We start from the raw sequence: 18,126 nt of genomic DNA on the forward strand, positions 1-18,126 counted from the left end.
GCCTACGCCTTCCCTTCCCCTGCTTCTCTACCCCGAGACCCCAACTGGCGCGAAGGCTCTGTACCCAGTGTCCCGATTCTGTTTTACTTGGGTAACTCCTTGCTCTGCGGGAATGTAATAAATACTTTTTGTTGAGTTACAGGCCTGCTGTCTGGAGAGAGCAAGGACTTGAGGATGAGCACGTATCACGCGGGCCCCAGTCCCGCGACCACCCGACAAGGTTCTTTCTGGTCGCGGGACCCCAAGGGGCCGAAAGCTGGGGGCCCAGAGCGCAGACAGTAGGCCCTCTGCACCTGGGCTTCGGATCCATCACCGCGGGTTTGTCCTGCCCCTCATGGTCCAAGCGTCCGGCACATACAGCGCTCCGCTGTGTGCCGAGCCGGGTGACCGCTCCCATCGGGGAGGAAGCTGAGCGCTCGTGGACACGGCATAAGCCACAAAGGCGTTGTGAACCGGGCTGCTGGCAGGCTGTCCCCAGCTCCGGGATCCAATGGCTGACCGCCAGGATCGCCCTGGCCGTTGGGAAGGCCACCTCCAACAATAGTATTCCAAACTGGTTGCTCTCGATTTTTGAAGAGCCTGTGTTTCTCTTGAGGTTCCTGAGCTGAGTGGAGAAACACTGACCCTTGAGTTTTTCCTGCACCGTAGTGACTGAGTCAGGGGCGGGGCCGCCAGGCTTGGGCAGAGGATGGAGTTACTGCGCCCAGTACCCGACTGTTTAGTGTCCGGCCACGTGCGCGCACTGCACCCAGGCCTGCCTGGGGAAACAGGGAGCGCAGACAGGGCCTCTGCGCCTGAGCGGCTGCTGTTCTAGGGGAGCAGGCTCGACAGACATCATTTTGTAAGAAACTTCCACTAATGAGACTGATAGGAAGAATGACAAGGTGAGAGAGATAAATGGAGAGAGACAGGAATGGGAGCCCTAGATCAGGTGGTCAGCAGGTTCTCTGGACAGGTGACCCTTGAGCAGGGAGCTTAAGAACCACACCTTGTTCCAGGGAAGGATGTCCCTGGCTGAAGTAGGTCAGTGCAAAGGCCAGAAGCAGGGGATCCAGAGAAGGTCAGTGCGGCCAGAGAAGGAACAGGAGCACCCAGAGGGTGGGAGGGGTGGCTGGGTCTGGACCTGGGTTCTGACTTCAGCTTCGATGACCTGGGGCACTTGAGAGGGTTTCTGGTGGGGAGTTTTTTTTATTATGCTCAAATTATTTTCTCTTGGCATAATTTCAGATCACCACAAAAGTGGCAAGAATAGTGTGAGAATTCCCAGATTCTCACGGATTCCCAGATGTTAAACTTTTACTAAGAGAGTGTGAGGCATCTGGAAATGGGGTCTTTGAGGGTGTGATCAACTCAAGATGAGGTTGTACTGGACAAAGAAGGGAGTTCTAAATCCAATAAAACTGATGTCCTCATAACAGGGAATTGTGGCCACAGAGCCAAGGAGGGGAGACAGCCACGTGAAGACAGAGACACAGGCTGGAGTCATCTGGGCACAAGACAAGAACACGGGCAACTAGCAGGAGCTGAAAGAGACGGGGGGACCCTCTGCCAGAGCCCTCAGAAGGAGTGAGGCCCCCAGGATTGTGAGAGACAGTAAGTTTGTGTTGTTTTAAAATGCAAGCGGTAAAATTAAAAAAAAATTTTTGGATATCATTTTATTTTGTTTGGTCACACTGCACGGCTTGTAGGATCTTAGTTCCCAACCCAGAGATTGAACCTGAGCCCTCAACAGGGTAAGTGCCGAGTCCTAACAACTTGACCGTCAGGGAAGTCCTCAACATAATTTTAGAGTCTCAGAAAAGTGGCAAAATAGTGCAAAGAATTTCCAGACACCCTTCATTCAGATTTCCCAAATGTTGAATTTGTATTACATTTGCTTTACATTTCTCTCTGTATGTATATCTCTTAGAGTCTTACACATTTTCAAATGGTATTCATCACCATTATATAGACAACATCCTGTATTTCTTTTCTTGATTTATGAACTTTAGACCATACCTATTTTAACAATAAAAATAAATGCTCTTTCCCACTGCAATGAGAAGCCTGCACATTGCAACTAGAGAAAGCCTGCATGCAGCAATGAAGACCCAGCACAGCTTAAAAAAAAAAAAAAATGCTCTTTCTTATGCCGACAACTTTTTATATTTGCAACAGTTTTATTTTTTAAATTTATTGATTCGGCTGTGCCAGATCTTAGTTGCAGCATGTGGGATCTAATTCCCTGGCCAGGGTTGAACCCAGGGCCCCTGCATTGGGAGCCTGGAGTCTTCACCACTGGACCACCAGGGAATCCCAACAGTTTTATTGATACAATTCACATACTCTACAATTCACCTATTTAAAGTGTACAATTCAATGACTTTTAGTATATTCACAGAAAAGTTCAGCCATCACCACAGTCAATTTAGAATGTTCTAATCACCATAGAAACCCTAGCCCCTTAGCTATCACTCCCACACCAAGCTTCCCATACCCTTTCCATACCCCCCAGCCCCTGGCAAACTCTAATCTACTTTCTGTCTCTCTAGATTTGCCTATTCTGGATGTTTCATATAAATGGAATCATCTAGCATGTGGTCTCTTGTGACTGGCTTCCTTCACTTAGCGTTTTTTCAAGATACATCCATGTTGTACGTATCAGTACTTTTCTTTTTATTGTCCAATGAAATGCTGTTGTATGGCTGTCTCATATTTTATTTATTCCTTTGTCAGTTGATGGACATTTGTATTGTTTCCACTTTTTGGTTAGTATGATTAATGTTGCTATGAATACTCATGGACACTTTTTCATGTGGACATATGTTTTCATTTCTCTTGGACAGACAGCTAAAAATACAGTTGCTTGGTCATATGGTAACTCTACGTTTAACCTTTGAGAAACTGCCTGTTTTCCACACAACTGCACCTTACATTACACTCCCATTACACAACATTACATTCCCATCAGCCATGTAGGAGGGTTCCAATTTGTTTATGCACTTACCAACACCTATCATCATTCCTTGTTTTGATCACAGCCATCCTAGGGGGTGTGAAGGGGTATCTGGTTGTGGTTTTGATTTGCATTTGCCTGATGACAAGTGATGTGAAGCATTTTTCACGTGCTTCTTGGTCATTTGTATATCTTCTTTGGGAAAATGTCTATTCAGATCGTTTGCCCATTTTTAATTGGGTTGCTTGATGTTTTGTGGTTGAGTTATAATAGTTCTTTTTATATTCTGGATACTGGACCCTTTATCAGATATGTAATTTGCAAATATTTTATCCCATTCTGTGAGGCGTCTTTTCATTTTATCGGTAGTGTTTTTTGATGCGCGAAAGGGTTCAGTTTTGATGAACTCCAGTTTACCTACTTTTTCTTCTTTTGTGCCTTGTGTTTCTGTTGTCATATCTAAGAAACCACTGCCTAATCCAAGGTCATGAAGATCTACTGTGTTGTCTTTGATGACTTTCATGGGTTTAATTACAGTATTCAGATTTTTATCTACCTTGAGTTAATTTTTAAATTATTTATTTATTTATAAATATGCTGGTTCTTTGTTGCTGCGCAGGCTTTTCTCTAGTGCCACAAGCAGGGGCTTCTCTCTAGTGGCACTGCGCGGGCTTCTCACTGAGGCGGCTTCTCTTGTTGTGGAGCACGGGCTCTAGAGCACAGTCAACCGGGCTTGGTTGCTCTGCGGCCTGTGGGATCTTCCTGATCAGTGATCAAACCCGTGTCTCCTGCATTGGCAGGCAGATTCTTTACCACTGAGCCATCAGGGAAGTCCTACTTTGGGTTAATTTTTTTGTTTATGGTGTGAGGTGAAAATCCAGCTTCATTCTTTTGCATGTGTATAACCAGTTGTCCCAGTACCATTTGTTAAAGAGACCATTTTATCCCCATGGACTGGTCTTGATACTCTTGTCAAAAGCAATTGACTATAGATGTTAGGGTTTTCTTATGGACCTGTAATTTCGTTTTGAAGAACTGACTCATTGGAAAAGACCCTGATGCTGGGAAAGATTGAAGACAGGGGGAGAAGGGGACAACACAGGATGAAATGGTTGGATGGCATCACCAACTTGATGGACATGAGTTTGAGCAAGCTCTGGGAGTTAATGATGGACAGGAAAGCCTGATGTGCTGCAGTCCATGGGCTTGCAAAGAGTCAGACACAACTGAGCAACTGAACTGAACTGAACTGAATTCTATTTCATTGATCTGTACATCTATCCTGGTGAGGATATGGTGAGGAACAGGGAGGCCTGGTGTGCTTCAGTCCATGTGGTTGCAAAGAGTTATACACAACTTAGTGACTGAACAACAACCACATACATCTGTCCTTATGCCAAAACCACACCATTTTTATTACTGTAACTTTGTACTAGATTTTGAAATCCGGAAGTGCAAGTCTTCCAACTTTGTTCTTTTTTGAGATTGTCTTGGCTATTTGGGGTTCCTTTTGTGTGCTTAGTCTCTCAGTCATGTCCAACTCTTTTTGACTCCATGGACTATAGCCTGCCAGGCTCCTCTGTCCATGGGGCTTCTCCAGGAAATAATACTGGAGTGGGTTGCCATGCCCTCCTCCAGGGGATCTTCCCAACCCAGGGATCCAACCCAGATTCCTGCATGGCAGGTGGATTCTTTACCATCTGAGCCACCAGGAAAGCCCAGGGTTCCTTGAAATTCCATAGAATTTTAGGATCAGCTTTTCCATTTGTGCAAAGAGGTTATTAGGATGATGAGAGGGACTGATTGGGACCTGTGGATTGGTTTGGGGGAGTACTGCTATCTTAACAATGTTAAACCTTCTAGATCTGTGAACAAAGGGTACCTTTCCACTTATTTAGTTGTTTGTTTGTTTTTTGTTTTTTTTTAGTTTCTTTGCAATTTTTTGGTAATTTTCAGTGTACAAGTCTTACATTTCCTTGATTAAGTTGATTCCTAATTCTTTTATTCTTCTGGACTTAGGGAGTCAACATCAAGTCTTCTGAAACATGCTGCCATGGAGGAGAGAAGGAGTGGCAGAGTGGGTTTAACTGTTGACATTAATCGCTGCATGTGGGCTTGGGGGCAGGTATCTCCCTCCCCTCTCATGTAAGCATGTGGAGGAGTTTCCCCAGCCCGTCTCCACTGCTTCCTCTGTCCCAGGTAAGGAGGAGCGATGTATCTGATTGGTCAGTTTGGAAGAATAAGTGGGAAAGTTTGGCCCAGCCAGGGATAAAAATTAAGTCTTGGGGTCCATGAACATGGGATGTCTATTTATTTAAGTCTACTTTACTTTTCCCCATGATGTTTTGTCAATTTCAGAATGTAAGTTTTATACTCAGTACGTTCTTTAAAATTTTTTTTATTTAAAAAAGTTTTATTGGATTACAGTTGATCTACAATGTTGTGTTAGTTTCGGGTGTACAGCAAAGTGAGTCAGTTATGCATACACATCTGTCCACTCTTCTAGATCCTTGCCCGTATCGGCCTGTACTCAGTAACTTCCTATGGCACCTGTCAAGTCCTCACTTTGTAAAGCAGGCCTGTTAGGGTTCCTGGTTATTCCTCTGCTCACCCGTCCCCACACCACCATGTCCTACCTTCAATGACTAGTACCGTTTCCGCTAATAACAACAGCTTAACCCAGCTTAAGCACATGCCCGGCACTGTTCTAGGAACTTGGCCTACAGTAACTAATGGAATCTTCATAACTATCCTAGGAGAGGAGGCCAGTGACTTGCCCAAGGTCTGCAACTAATGGGGAGCAGAGCCAGAATTCCAGCCAGGCTGTCAGACGCCTGCATCTCTGCTTTTCTTCATCGACTTCCTTGCCTGTTTTGCAATGGCAGTTGGGATGTGTGAGGTTGACCCCCATGAAGCAGCTGGTGTTTGACCCCTTGTGGTCCAGTGGCTAAGACTCCATGCTCCCACTGCAGGGGGCCCCGGGGTCCAACCGTGGTCAGGGAACCAGATCCCACATGCTGTAACTAAGAGTTCATATGCTGCAAGTAGAGATCTGGTGTGCCCCAGTGAAGACCCAGTGAAGCCAAATAGTATATAAATCAAAGTTTACCTATAATTAATTTATCTATTTTTGGCTGCACTGGTCTTCATTGCTGCACTTGGGCTTTCTCTAAATGCAGTGAGCGGGGGCTCTTCATTGCGGCTTGCCAGCTTCTCATCGCGGTGGCTTCTCTTGTTTCAGAGCATGGGCTCTAGAGCACAGGCTCAGTAGTTGTGGCTCATGGGCTTAGTTTCTCCGCGGCCTTTGGAATCTTCCCCGACCCAGGGATTGAACCTGTGTCCCCTGCATTGGCAGGCAGATTCTTAACCACTGGACCACCAGGGAAATCCACCATTTTTAGCCTAACAAAAAAACAGCAATTTCATTTGATTCAACTTGTTTTTGTTTTTTTTTTTTTAAAAGAAGACCTGGGATTTGAGGCAGGTGTTGGAATGTTTGTTCAGTAGTACAGGTGGGGATTTTCTGAGCTTAAAGCTCTGCTATGTAAGGTTTGAACATGCTCCCCAGAGGAAGCAGCAGCTTTGAGAAAGGCAGGCTCACCTGGAGGAACCTTCTGAGCAAAAGACTGAAGTCTGCCTTCAGATGGGGGTGCCGTTTTGGGGGTGAGCTCACTCTAAGTCCAAAGGTGTGTTGAGGTAGGTAGGTCCCCCTGAGAGCCAGGCTCTACATCTGCATGAGTCATTCGGCCTCTGGGAGCCTGCCACCAGGGCCGGGCGAAGCTCTGACGTCCCTGGGCAGGGCCTGCCACGTGGACTCGCAGGGCTGTGTTTCCAGGCCCGTCCTGCAGCTCCTGGGACCGGTGACAGGAGCAGGGAGGGCAGCCACCTCGTGGCCTCGGGACTGTTTGGTTGATAAGCCTCCAGTATGTAAGAGGCCATGGGAGGAAGAGACCTGTAGCTTCAATGTCTTTGAAGAAGACAACTTTAAAGGAGAAGGAGAATTCAGCTTTGGACATGCCCTGTTGTAGGGCTTTGATGTGGGAGGAGGGTTACATTTCTCTGTTCCAGCAGTTTCAGACTGCTGAAACTCATTTGGTCTCCTGCCCAGCTGCTGGGGAGCCTCCCTGGACAGTAGCACTGAGCTGCAGGGGAGACCGATGGATGGGGAGTGAGGTTTCAGCCTTGACCTCAGGGCAGCCCTTGAGTTGATTACCACACGGTTCTTACCTGTTCAGACTTTCTTGGGACAGAGTCAGCCATCCAACAGGAAGGTGGGGGAGGGAGTATTGGGAACATGGCCTGTGCGTGAGGGAGGGTAGTCTTGAGGGACATTCCCCCTCCAGCCCACTCTGGACCCCCCGGCCTCTGTGCAGTGGGCCGGGAGAGAGCACTGAGGATCCAGGGGTGGGCAGTGACAACCCTTTAGCTCAGCAGCAGCACCCACTGCCCCTCCCCTCTCCTCCCAAATCCCCTCTTTCTCAGGAAAGGAGAGTGGCGTGTCTGCTCGGAGGACGACCGTAACTTGTCTGTATCTCCTGACTGCAGGATACTGGTCAGTTTAAGAGGGGCAAACCCTGGGGACTGGCTCTCCTGTCCCCCTCCCCTGGCTGGACAGGAGACCCTGGAAATACACCCGTCCATGTGTGTGATCACCTCATCTACAGAGGCCCCCTCAGTGTGGCAGGGGAGGGTTGTGGCTATTTCCACACTGAAAGATGCTGGAGCCATGGGCTCTCCATGTAGAAAAACACCCAACCTTACACCCTACACACAAAGCGATCAGAAAAGAATTCTAGCCCTAAATGCCCAGGGAAGATAATAAGCTTATGGCAAAGCCAGAGTATCAGTGGGGGCTCAGGAGTAAAGATGTCTTAAACAGAACCCAGAAAGCATTGTCCTTAGAAGAAATACTGCTGAACAGAACTAGTTAGGTTTGAGGACGTTGCGTTCATCAAAACATGCCATTGGGAGGGAAAAGGAAACCCTAGACTGCGATAGATGTTTGCAACACATGTCAACAAAGGACTCACACTGGGTAAAGGACTACTAGAAATACACAGGAAAGAGATAAACTACCGGATTTTAAGCTGGGCAGAGAATTGGGCAGGTGCTTCACAGAGATATGCAAATGGCCAGTGTGAAAAGGCACCAGCTTCATCCATCCTTCGGGACATGCCGGGGACCTGTCACTGCAGTCCCAGTGGAAGAGCTGGAAGACAAAGGGGACTGAGACTGTCTTCCAGCCTGCCCCCACCCACTATGTCTGGACCACAGCAGCAGCGTCCATGTTGATCCCCACCGTCCACCCTTTAGTCTCTTCTCCAGCCTGCAGTGAGACATCACTTTAAAAATATAAGTCAGAACGTTTTGTCCTTCCCACGACTCAGAGGAGCTCCAGTGCTACCTACCCAAGCTCAAGAGGCCCTGTGTGATGTCGCCCTCTTTCCCGCCTGCTGTGCCTTGAGTGCACTCTGGAGGGCGCTGCTGTCCACCCAGCATCCCAGGACCCCCTGCCCTCCCTCTGGCGCCCCCTGGCCACAGTCCTGAGAAGCCATGTGACTTGCTTTGACCCATGAAATGTGGAAGTTCATCCATTGCCTTGATTAGAGTTGAAGAACCAGCAAGGGCTTCCCCTCTGTCTGCACTGGTGACTGGCAGGGCTCCATCCAGGCAAGGGCTGCCCCACCAGCTGTCCCGAGGGAAGACAGCGGTGGGAGTCATGGCGGCCAGCTCTCAGCGGACACATAGGGTGAGAGGGGAATGGGCCACGTGTTTCCAAGTATGGGCTGGTGCCAGCCTGTCCTGATCCATGCATGTGCAAGCTCATACCTGCTTCGGGGAACTTGCCCCCACTGACCTCTCCTCCTCCTCCTGTTCCTCCAGGTGGTCAGTTGTGCCAGAAACACATGTGAACTACTCAGTTCCTTTCTTACCACATTAAAAAAAATTTTTATTTAATTGGAGGCTAATTGCTTTACAATATTGTGGTGGTTTTTGCCACCCAACACAGCCATCCTGAACACAGTGTTCCCCATCCTGAACCCCCCTCCCACCTCCTTTCCCATTCCATCTCTCAGGGTCATCCCAGGGCACCAGCCCTGAGCACCCTGTCTCATGCATCAAACCTGGACTGGCGATCTATTTCACATATGGTAATATACGTGTTTCAATGCTATTCACTCAAGCTGCAAATTTCAAGTTCACTGAGTCCAAAAACACATCGAATGCCTCAGACAAGCTGAGCCAAAGCAAGGCAAGGGGATACAGAATGATTCCATTTATATAGCATTTAAGAACAGGCAAAACTGTAATGTTTGGTGAAGCCTATGTAGATTGTTTTTTAGTTCTGTTTTTATTATTATTATAAATTTCATTTATTTTTGGCTGCACTGGGTCTTCGTTGCTGCGTGGGCTTTCTCTGAGTTGTGACACACGAGGGCTACCCTATGGTTGCGCTGCACAGGCTTCTCATTGCAGTGGCTTCTCTTGTTGAGGCTCTCCGGCTCTAGAGTCGGAGAGTCTAGGGCTCAGCGGTTGTGGCACACAGGCTAAGCTGCTCTGCCATGTGTGGGATCTTCCAGGACCAGGGATCAAATCCACGTTCCCTACATTGGCAGGAGGATTCTTAACCACTGGACCACCAGGAAGTTCCTAGTTACACAGCAAAGTACTTCAGTTATATAGATAAATAGATACGTATATATATGTTGTTCTTCAGTTGCCCAGTCACGTCTGACTCTTTGCTACTCCATGGACTGCAGCACGCCAGGCCTCCTTGGCCTTCACCATCTCCTGAAGTTTGCCCAAGTTCATGTCCATTGCATCAGTAATGCCATCCAGCAATCTCATCCTCTGACGCCCTCTTCTCCTTCTGCCATCAATCTTTCTCAGCATTAGGGACTTTACCAATGAGTTTGCATCAGGTGACCAGAATACTGGAGCTTTGGCTTCAGCATCAGTCCTTGCAATGAGTATTCAGGGTTGATTTCCCTTAAGATTGAATGGTTTGATCTCCTTGCTGTCCAAGGGACTCTCAGGAGTCTTCTCCAGCACCCCACTTCAAAGGCATCAATTCTTTGGTGCTCTGCCTTCTTAATAATCCAGCTCTCACAAGTGTACATGACTACTGGGAAGACTGTCGGTTCAGTTCAGTTCAGTTGCTCAGTCGTGTCTGACTCTTTGCGACCCCATGGACTGCAGAATGCCAGGTTTCCCTATCCATCACCAATCCCAGGGACTGCTTGAACTCATGTTCATCGAGTCACTGATGCCATCCAACCATCTCATCCTCTGTTGTCCCCTTCTCCTTTTGCCTTCAATCTTTCCCAGCATCAGGGTCTTTCCCAGTGAATCAGTTCTTTCCATCAGGTGGCCAAAGGATTGGAGTTTCAGCTTCAGCATCAGTCCTTCCGATGAATATTCATGTCTGATTTCCTTTAGGATGGACTGGTTTGATCTCCTTGCAGGCCAAGCGACTCTCAAGAGTCTTCTCCAACACCACAGTTCAAAAGCATCAATTCTTCGGTGCTCAGCTTTCTTTATAGTCCCAACTGTTACATGCATATGTGACTACTGGAAAAACATAGCTTTGACTAGATGGACCTTTGTTGGTAAAGTAATGGGTCTGCTTTTTAATATGCTGTCTAGGTTGGTCATAGCTTTTCTTCCAAGGAGCAAGCGTCTTTTAATTTCATGGCTGCAGTCACCATCTGCAGTGGTTTTCGAGCCCAAGAAAATAAAGTCTCTCACTGTTTCCATTGTTTCCCCATCTATTTGCCATGAAGTGATGGGACCAGATGCCATGATCTTCAATGTTTCAATGTTGAGTTTTAAGCCAATTTTTTCACTCTCCTCTTTCACTTTCATCAAGAGGCTCTTTATTTCCTCTTTGCTTTCTGCCACAAGGGTGGTGTCATCTCCCTATCTGAGGTTATTGCTATTTCTCCCGGCAATCTTGATTCCAGCTTGTGCTTCATCCAGCCCGGCATTTTGCATGATGTACTATGCATAGAAGTTAAACAAGCAGGATGACAATATACAGCCTTGACGTACTCCTTTTCCAGATTTGGAATCAGTCTGTTGTTCCATGTCCATATTTCCAGAAACCTGCAAACAGATTTCTCAGGAGGCAGGTCAGGTGGTCTGGTATTCCCATCTCTTGAAGAATTTTCCACAGTTTATTGTGATCCACACAGTCAAGGACTTTGACATAGTCAATGAAACAGAAGTAGATGTTTTTCTGGAATTCTCTTGCTTTTTCAATGATCCAATGGATGTTGGCAATTTGATCTCTGGTTTCTCTGCCTTTTCTAAATCCAGCTTGAACATCTGGAAGTTCTCAGTTCGTGTACTGTAGAAGCCTTGCTTGGAGAATTTTGAGCATTACTTTGCTAGCAAGTGAGACGAGTGAAATTGTGTGGTAGTTTGAACATTCTTTGGATTACTTTTCCTGGAATTGAAATGAAAACTGATTTTTTTCCAGTCCTTTGGCCACTGCTGAGTTTTCCAAATTTGCAGGCATATTGAGTGCAGCACTTTAACAGTATCATCTTTTAGGATTTGAAATAACTCAGCTGAAATTCCATCACCTCCATTAGCTTCGTTTGTAGTAATGCTTCCTTAGGTCCACTTGACTTCGGACTCAAGGGTGTCTGGCTCTAGGTGAATGATCACACAATCGTGGTTATTTGGGTCATGAAGATATTTTTTGTATAGTTCTGTGTATTCTTGCCACCCTTTCTTGGTATCTTCTGCTTCTGTTAGGTCCATACCATTTCTGTCCTTTATTGTGCCCATCTTTGCATGAAATATTCTCTTGGTATCTCTAATTTTCTTAAAGATTTCTAGTCTTTCCCATTTTATTTTCTTCTATCTGTGCATTGATCACTGAGGAAGGCTTTCTTATCTCTCCTTGCTATTCTTTGGAACTCTGCATTCAGATGGGTACACCTTTCCTTTTCTCCTTTGCCTTTAGCTTCTCTTCTTTTCTCAATTATTTGTAAAGCCTCCTCAGACAACCATTTTGGCTTTTCGCATTTCTTTTTCTTGGGGATGGTCTTGATCACTGCCTCTTTTACAGCATCATGAACCCCCATCCATAGTTCTTCAGGCACTCTGTCTATCAGATCTAATCCCTTGAATCCATTTCTCACTTCCACTGTATAATCGTAAGGGATTTGATTTAGGTCACACCTGAATCATCTAGTGGTTTTCCCTACTTTCTTCAATTTAAGTCTGAATTTGGCAATAAGGTGTTCATGATCTGAACCACAGTCAGCTCCAGGTCTTGTTTCTGCTGAGTGTATAGAGCTTCTTCATCATTGACTGCAAAGAATATAATTAATCTGATTTTGGTATTGACCATTTGGTAATGTCCACGTGTAGAATCATCTCTTGTGTTGTTGGAAAAGGATGTTTGCTATGACCAGTGTGTTCCTTTGGCAAAACTCTGTTAGCCTTTGCCCTGCTTCATTTTTCCCTCAAAGGCCAAATTTGCCTGTTACTCCAGATATCTCTTGACTTCCTGCTTTTGCATTCCAGTCCCCTGTGATGAAAAGGATATCTTTTTTGGGTGTTGGTTCTAGAAGTTCTTGCAGGCCCTCATAGAACCGTTTAACTTCAGCTTACTTTGGCATTAGTGGTTGAGGCATAGACTCAGATTTCTGTGATATTGAATGCTTTGCCTTGGAAACAAACAGAGATCATTCTGTTGTTAAGACTGCAGCCAAGTACTGCATTTCGGACTCTCTTGTTGACTATGAGGGCTACTCCATTTCTTCTAAGGGATTCTTGCCCACAGTAGTAGATATAATGGTCATCTGAATTAAATTTGCCCATTCCAGTCCAGTTTAGTTCTCTGATTCCTAAAATGTTGATGTTCACTCTTACCATCTCCTGTTTGACCACTTCCAATTTACCTTGATTGATGGACCTAACATTCCAGGTTCCTATGGAATATTCTTCTTTATAGCATCAAACTTTACTTCCATCACCAGTCACATCTATACCTGGGTGTTGTTTTCGCTTTGGCTCCATCTCTTCATTCTTTCTGGAGTTATTTCTTCACTCTTCTCCAGTAGCATATTGGGCACCTACTGACCCGGGGAGTTCATCTTTCAGTGTCATATGAGAAGACCATAGGCTTGACTATATGGACCTTTGCCGTCAGAGTAATATCTCTGCTTTTCAACACACTGTCTACGTTTGTCATAGCTTTCCTGCCAAGAGCAATTGTCTTCAGATTTCATGGCTTCAGTCACTGTCCACAGTGGTTTTACAGCCCAAGAAGAGGAATCTGTCACTACTTCCACCTATATGTGTGTGTATATGTATATACTTTTCCAGATTCTTTTCCATCATAGGTTATTACTGATATTGAATATAGTTCCCTGTGCTGTACAGTAGGTCCTTGTTGGTTATCTTTTTTTTCATGATTGTTCTTGTTGTTGCTGCTGCTGCTAAGTCACTTCAGTCGTGTCCAACTCTGTGCAACCCCATAGATGGCAGCCCACCAGGCTCCCCCATCCGTGGGATTCTCCAGGCTAGAATACTGGAGTGGGTTGCCATTTCCTTCTCCAATGCATGAAAGTGAAAAGTCAAAGTGAAGTCGCTCAGTCGTGTCCGACTCATAGCGACCTCATGGACTGCAGCCTACCAGGCTCCTCTGTCCATGGGATTTTCCAGGCAAGAGTGCTGGAGTGGGGTGCCATTGCCTTCTCCTGATTGTTCTTAGCAGCATTTAAAAACTTTTAATATATTTTAATTGGAAGATAATTGCTTTACAATACTGTTTTGGTTTCTGCCATATGGTTATCTATTTTATATGTAGTATTTTATATCTAAACTCCAAACTCTCAATTTATCCCTCCTTCAACCTTTTTCCATTTTGGTAACCAGAAGTTTGTTTTCTGTCTGAGTCTATTTGTTTTGTAAATACATTCATTTGTACCATTTTTTTAGACTCCACATATAAGTGATGTCATCTATTTGTGTTTCTCTGTCTGAATTACTTCATATCTACGTAGAGTTTTTAAGATAATAAAACAAGACCAGGACCACATGTTGAGCTGGCCATCTCCTCCAGGAGGGAGGAGGAACTCCGTGGCCAGGAGGCTGGGCTGGGCTTTGGCCCATGCAGCTTCTTCTTGACTGGGCAGGACCTACTGGGGGCTCATAACTTTGTAACTCTTTCCAAAATATTGTGCTGTAGGCATCATGCAGCTCATGAAAAATACAATGTTTGAGCTGGCTAAGGGATACAACTCAAATGTGAATGGGAGTCTCCTAAGAAAACTTCTCTTGGAACAAATTAAATATTTGTTATCATTCATCCTAATTCCTAGACTAAATCCCACTTAATTTAGCATGTTTAATTTGCTGCTAGACTGTTTGCCAGTATTTTATTTAGGACTTTATATCTATATTTAGAACTGAGACTCCCCTATTGTTTTCTGTGTGTGTTCCATCTGTGAGGTTTTATCAGTATCATACTCATTTCATGTGAAGAACTTGGAAACTGTTCATTTTCTGATTAGAAAAATAAGCAGCACCAGTTTGGGTCAATGAGCTTTGAAATGCTGGGGGTCTTGGGGGAAGGTGTCCTTCCTCTGTCAGCATGAAGCCTGGAGAAGCTGCAGCCCGCTTGTTATTGGCCTGAAGTGACACAAACCCTTTAGGGTTGGGACTGGAGCTGGTGGCGAAATACAGCTGGAGCCTGGCTTTCGTCATCTTGTTGGCCGTGTGGGGACTTGCAGGTGCTCCTCAAGGCTGCCTTCTCTGGAGAACCCGAATAAGCCCATCTTTGCTGGAGAAATAACCAGCACCTGTCTGTTGTGGGTCAGCACAGCCATTACGTCAACCTTTATTGTCGTGGGTGGAAGGCCGTATCTGCTGCTACTTGCCTGGGAGCGAGCACCTTATCAATTTACTTATGTTTCCGAGCAGTTTCCTCTTATTTCTTAAAAGGTTATGTGGATTACCTGGGATAAGAAGCTGATGCCCTCTCTTCCGCACATGCTCTGCGTTGCCTGTGTTTGGCTTAGCAGGGACAGGAATCCAGCCCCCAGAGCTAGTTCATGCTGCCCAAAGCCCTCAGAAAGTCTAAACCCCCGGGCACCTGGACAGAGCCGTCTCTTCCCAACTCGATTGTCTGGATCTACCAGTTCTCGGAGTGCCTGGTCTTCAGAACCACCTCTTCTGGTTGACCATACTTTTCTCCAGGGTAAAGCCTATTCTATGCTGAAATGCCAGGTGCCAACAACGCATTTATTCCACCTTGCTCACTTCTGGCACACATGCAGGGGTGCACACGCATGCACGCACACACACACACACCGAGACACCCTGATGGATGCAGCTGCCACACCCTGGCCCAGGGAGGGGGAAGGCAAGGCAGGTAGGGTACCTCTGCGGGTGCTTCCTGGAGCCAAGCTTCCTGGAGGGCTGTGCTTTGCTGAGAAGGTAACATGGAAAAGTCAGGGATGTGGACATTACATACACAAGTTTTAAGTGTACCAGGCTTCGCCACAATTTCTCTACTTTTGAGTATGTTTAAAAAACCTTTATGATATAAACTTGAAATGTTCTTTCATGAAATGATGGGTGGACTTTAATGAGAGTAATCTAAAAAGTCCCACTTAGAAAATCAGAAATTGAGAATCCTATGTTGATCACAATCCTGCTTTCTTTAGGAAAATCTACATGGTCTGTGAAAAACCCCAAGTTTGGGAACTGTTGGACACAGAGTTAACCTCACCAGGGTCAGCCACACTGAGTCCCACGTGACGCTGACTGCCAAGACCCCGCTGACTTTGCATCACAAATGCTTCAGAAGCACATTTCTAATACCGGTCTTCTGCGTTTTGCATAGACTTTTTTAAAAAGAGAAAGCATTTGCTGTTTCACCCCCTTTTGGTAAGAACAGCTGAACTAAGAAAGAAGAAGTGGTACTGCAGGGACCCCACCAGCAACCCTTTCCCCAGTGCTGTCTCATTCAAAGGAAGCGAGTTTTCTCTCATCAACAGAGCAGTTCAGTTCAGTCGCTCAGTCATGTCCAACTCTTTGTGACCCCATGGACTGCAGCACACCAGGCTTCCCTGTCCATCACCAACTCCCGGAGCTTGCTCAAATTCACATCCATCGAGTCGGTGATGCCATCCAACCATCTCATCCTCTGTCGTCCCCTTCTCCTTCTGCCTTCAATCTTTTCCAGCATCAGGGTCTTTTCCAATGACTCAGTTCTTCCCATTAGATGGCCAACGTATTCAAGCTTCAGCTTCAGCATCAGTCCTTCCAATGTATATTCAGGACTGATTTCCTTATCAGTTTCATCTCCTTGCAGTCCAAGGGACTCTCAAGAGTCTTCTCCACCACAGTTCAAAAGCATCAATTCTTCGGTGCTCAGCTTTCTTTATGGTCCAAGTCTCACATCCATACATGACTACTGGAAAAACCATTGCTTTGACTAGATGGACCTTTGTTGGCAAAGTAATGTCTCTGCTTTTTAATATGCTGTCTAGGTTGGTCATAGCTTTTCTTCCAAGGAGCGTCTTTTAATTTCATGGCTACAGTCACCACGTGCAGTGATTTTCAAGCCCAAGAAAATAAAGTCTCTCACTGTTTCCATTGTTTCCCCATCTATTTGCCATGAAGTGATGGGACCGGATGCCATGATCTTAGTTTTCTGAATGTTGAGTTTTAAGCCAATTTTTTCACTCTCTTTCACTTTCATCAAGAGGCTCTTCAGTTCATCTTCACTTTCTGCCATAAGGGTGGTGTCATCTGCCTGTCTGAGGTTATTGATATTTCTCCCAGCAATCTTGATTCCAGCTTGTGCTTCATCCAGCCTGGCATTTCGCATGATGTACTATGCATAGAAGTTAAATAAGCAGGGTGACAATATACAGCCTTGATATACTCCTTTCCCAATCTGGAACCAGTCTGTTGTTCCATGCCCCATTCTAACTGCTGCTTCTTGACCTGCATACAGATTTCCCAGGAGGCAGGTAAGATGGTCTGGTATTCCCATCTCTTGAAGAATTTTCCACAATTTGTTGTGATCCACAGTCAAAGGTTTTGGCTGAGTCAATAAAGCAGATGTTTTCCTGGAACTCTCTTGCTTTTTCTATGATCCATTGGATGTTGGCAATTTGATCTCTGGTTCCTCTGCCTTTTCTAAATCCAGCTTGAACATCTAGAAGTTCATGGTTTACATACTATTGAAACCTAGCTTGGAGAATTTTGAGCATTACTTTGCTAGCGTGAGATGAGTACAACTGTATGGTAGTTTGAACATTCTTTGGCATTGCCTTTCTTTAGGATTGGCATGAAAACTGACCTTTTCCAGTCCTGTGGCCACTGCTAAGTCTCCCAAATTTTCAGGCATACTGAGTGCAGCACTTTAACACCTTCATCTTTTAGGACTGAAATAGCTCAACTGGAATTCCATCACCCCCACTAGCTTTTTTCGCAGTGATGGTTCCTAAGGCCCACTTGACTTCGCATTCCAGGATGTCTGGCTCTAGCTGAGTGATCATACCACCGTGGTTATCTGGGTCATAAAGATCTTTTTTGCATAGTTCTTCTGTGTATTCTTGCCACCTCTTCTTAGTATCTTCTGCTTCTGTTAGGTCCATACCATTTCTGTCTTATTGTGCCCATCTTTGCATGAAATATTTCCTTGGTATCTCTAATTTTCTTGAAGAGATCTCTACTCTTTTCTATTGTTTTCCTCTATTTCTTTGCATTGATCACTGAGGAAGGCTTTCTTCTCTCTCCTTGCTATTCTTTGGAACTCTGCATTCAGATGGGTGTATCTTTCCTTTTCTTGTTTGCCTTTAGCTTCTCTTCTTTTCTCAGCTATTTGTAAAGCCTCCTCAGACCACCATTGTGCCTCTTCACATTTTTTCTTCTTGGAGATGGTCTGGATCACTGCCTTCTATACAATGTCACAAACCTCCGTCCATTCTTCAGGCACTCTATCAGATCTAATGTGCTATTAATAAATCAGTTATTTCAAATGGCTGTTTTCTTTAAATTTGGAGCTGGGACCCATCTTCCTTTTGGGCTTCTCTACAGAGCGTCTCTTTCGACTGGGTCCTGAACACGCCCAAACCAGCAGCAACACATGGGGGCAGCTTCAGGCCCAGACTGCCCCTCATGTGACCTGCACTAGGGTGTGGAGGGCGGGCAGC

Source organism: Bos javanicus, chromosome 1 (genome assembly GCF_032452875.1).
Source record: "Bos javanicus breed banteng chromosome 1, ARS-OSU_banteng_1.0, whole genome shotgun sequence".
NCBI lineage: Eukaryota > Metazoa > Chordata > Mammalia > Artiodactyla > Bovidae > Bos > Bos javanicus.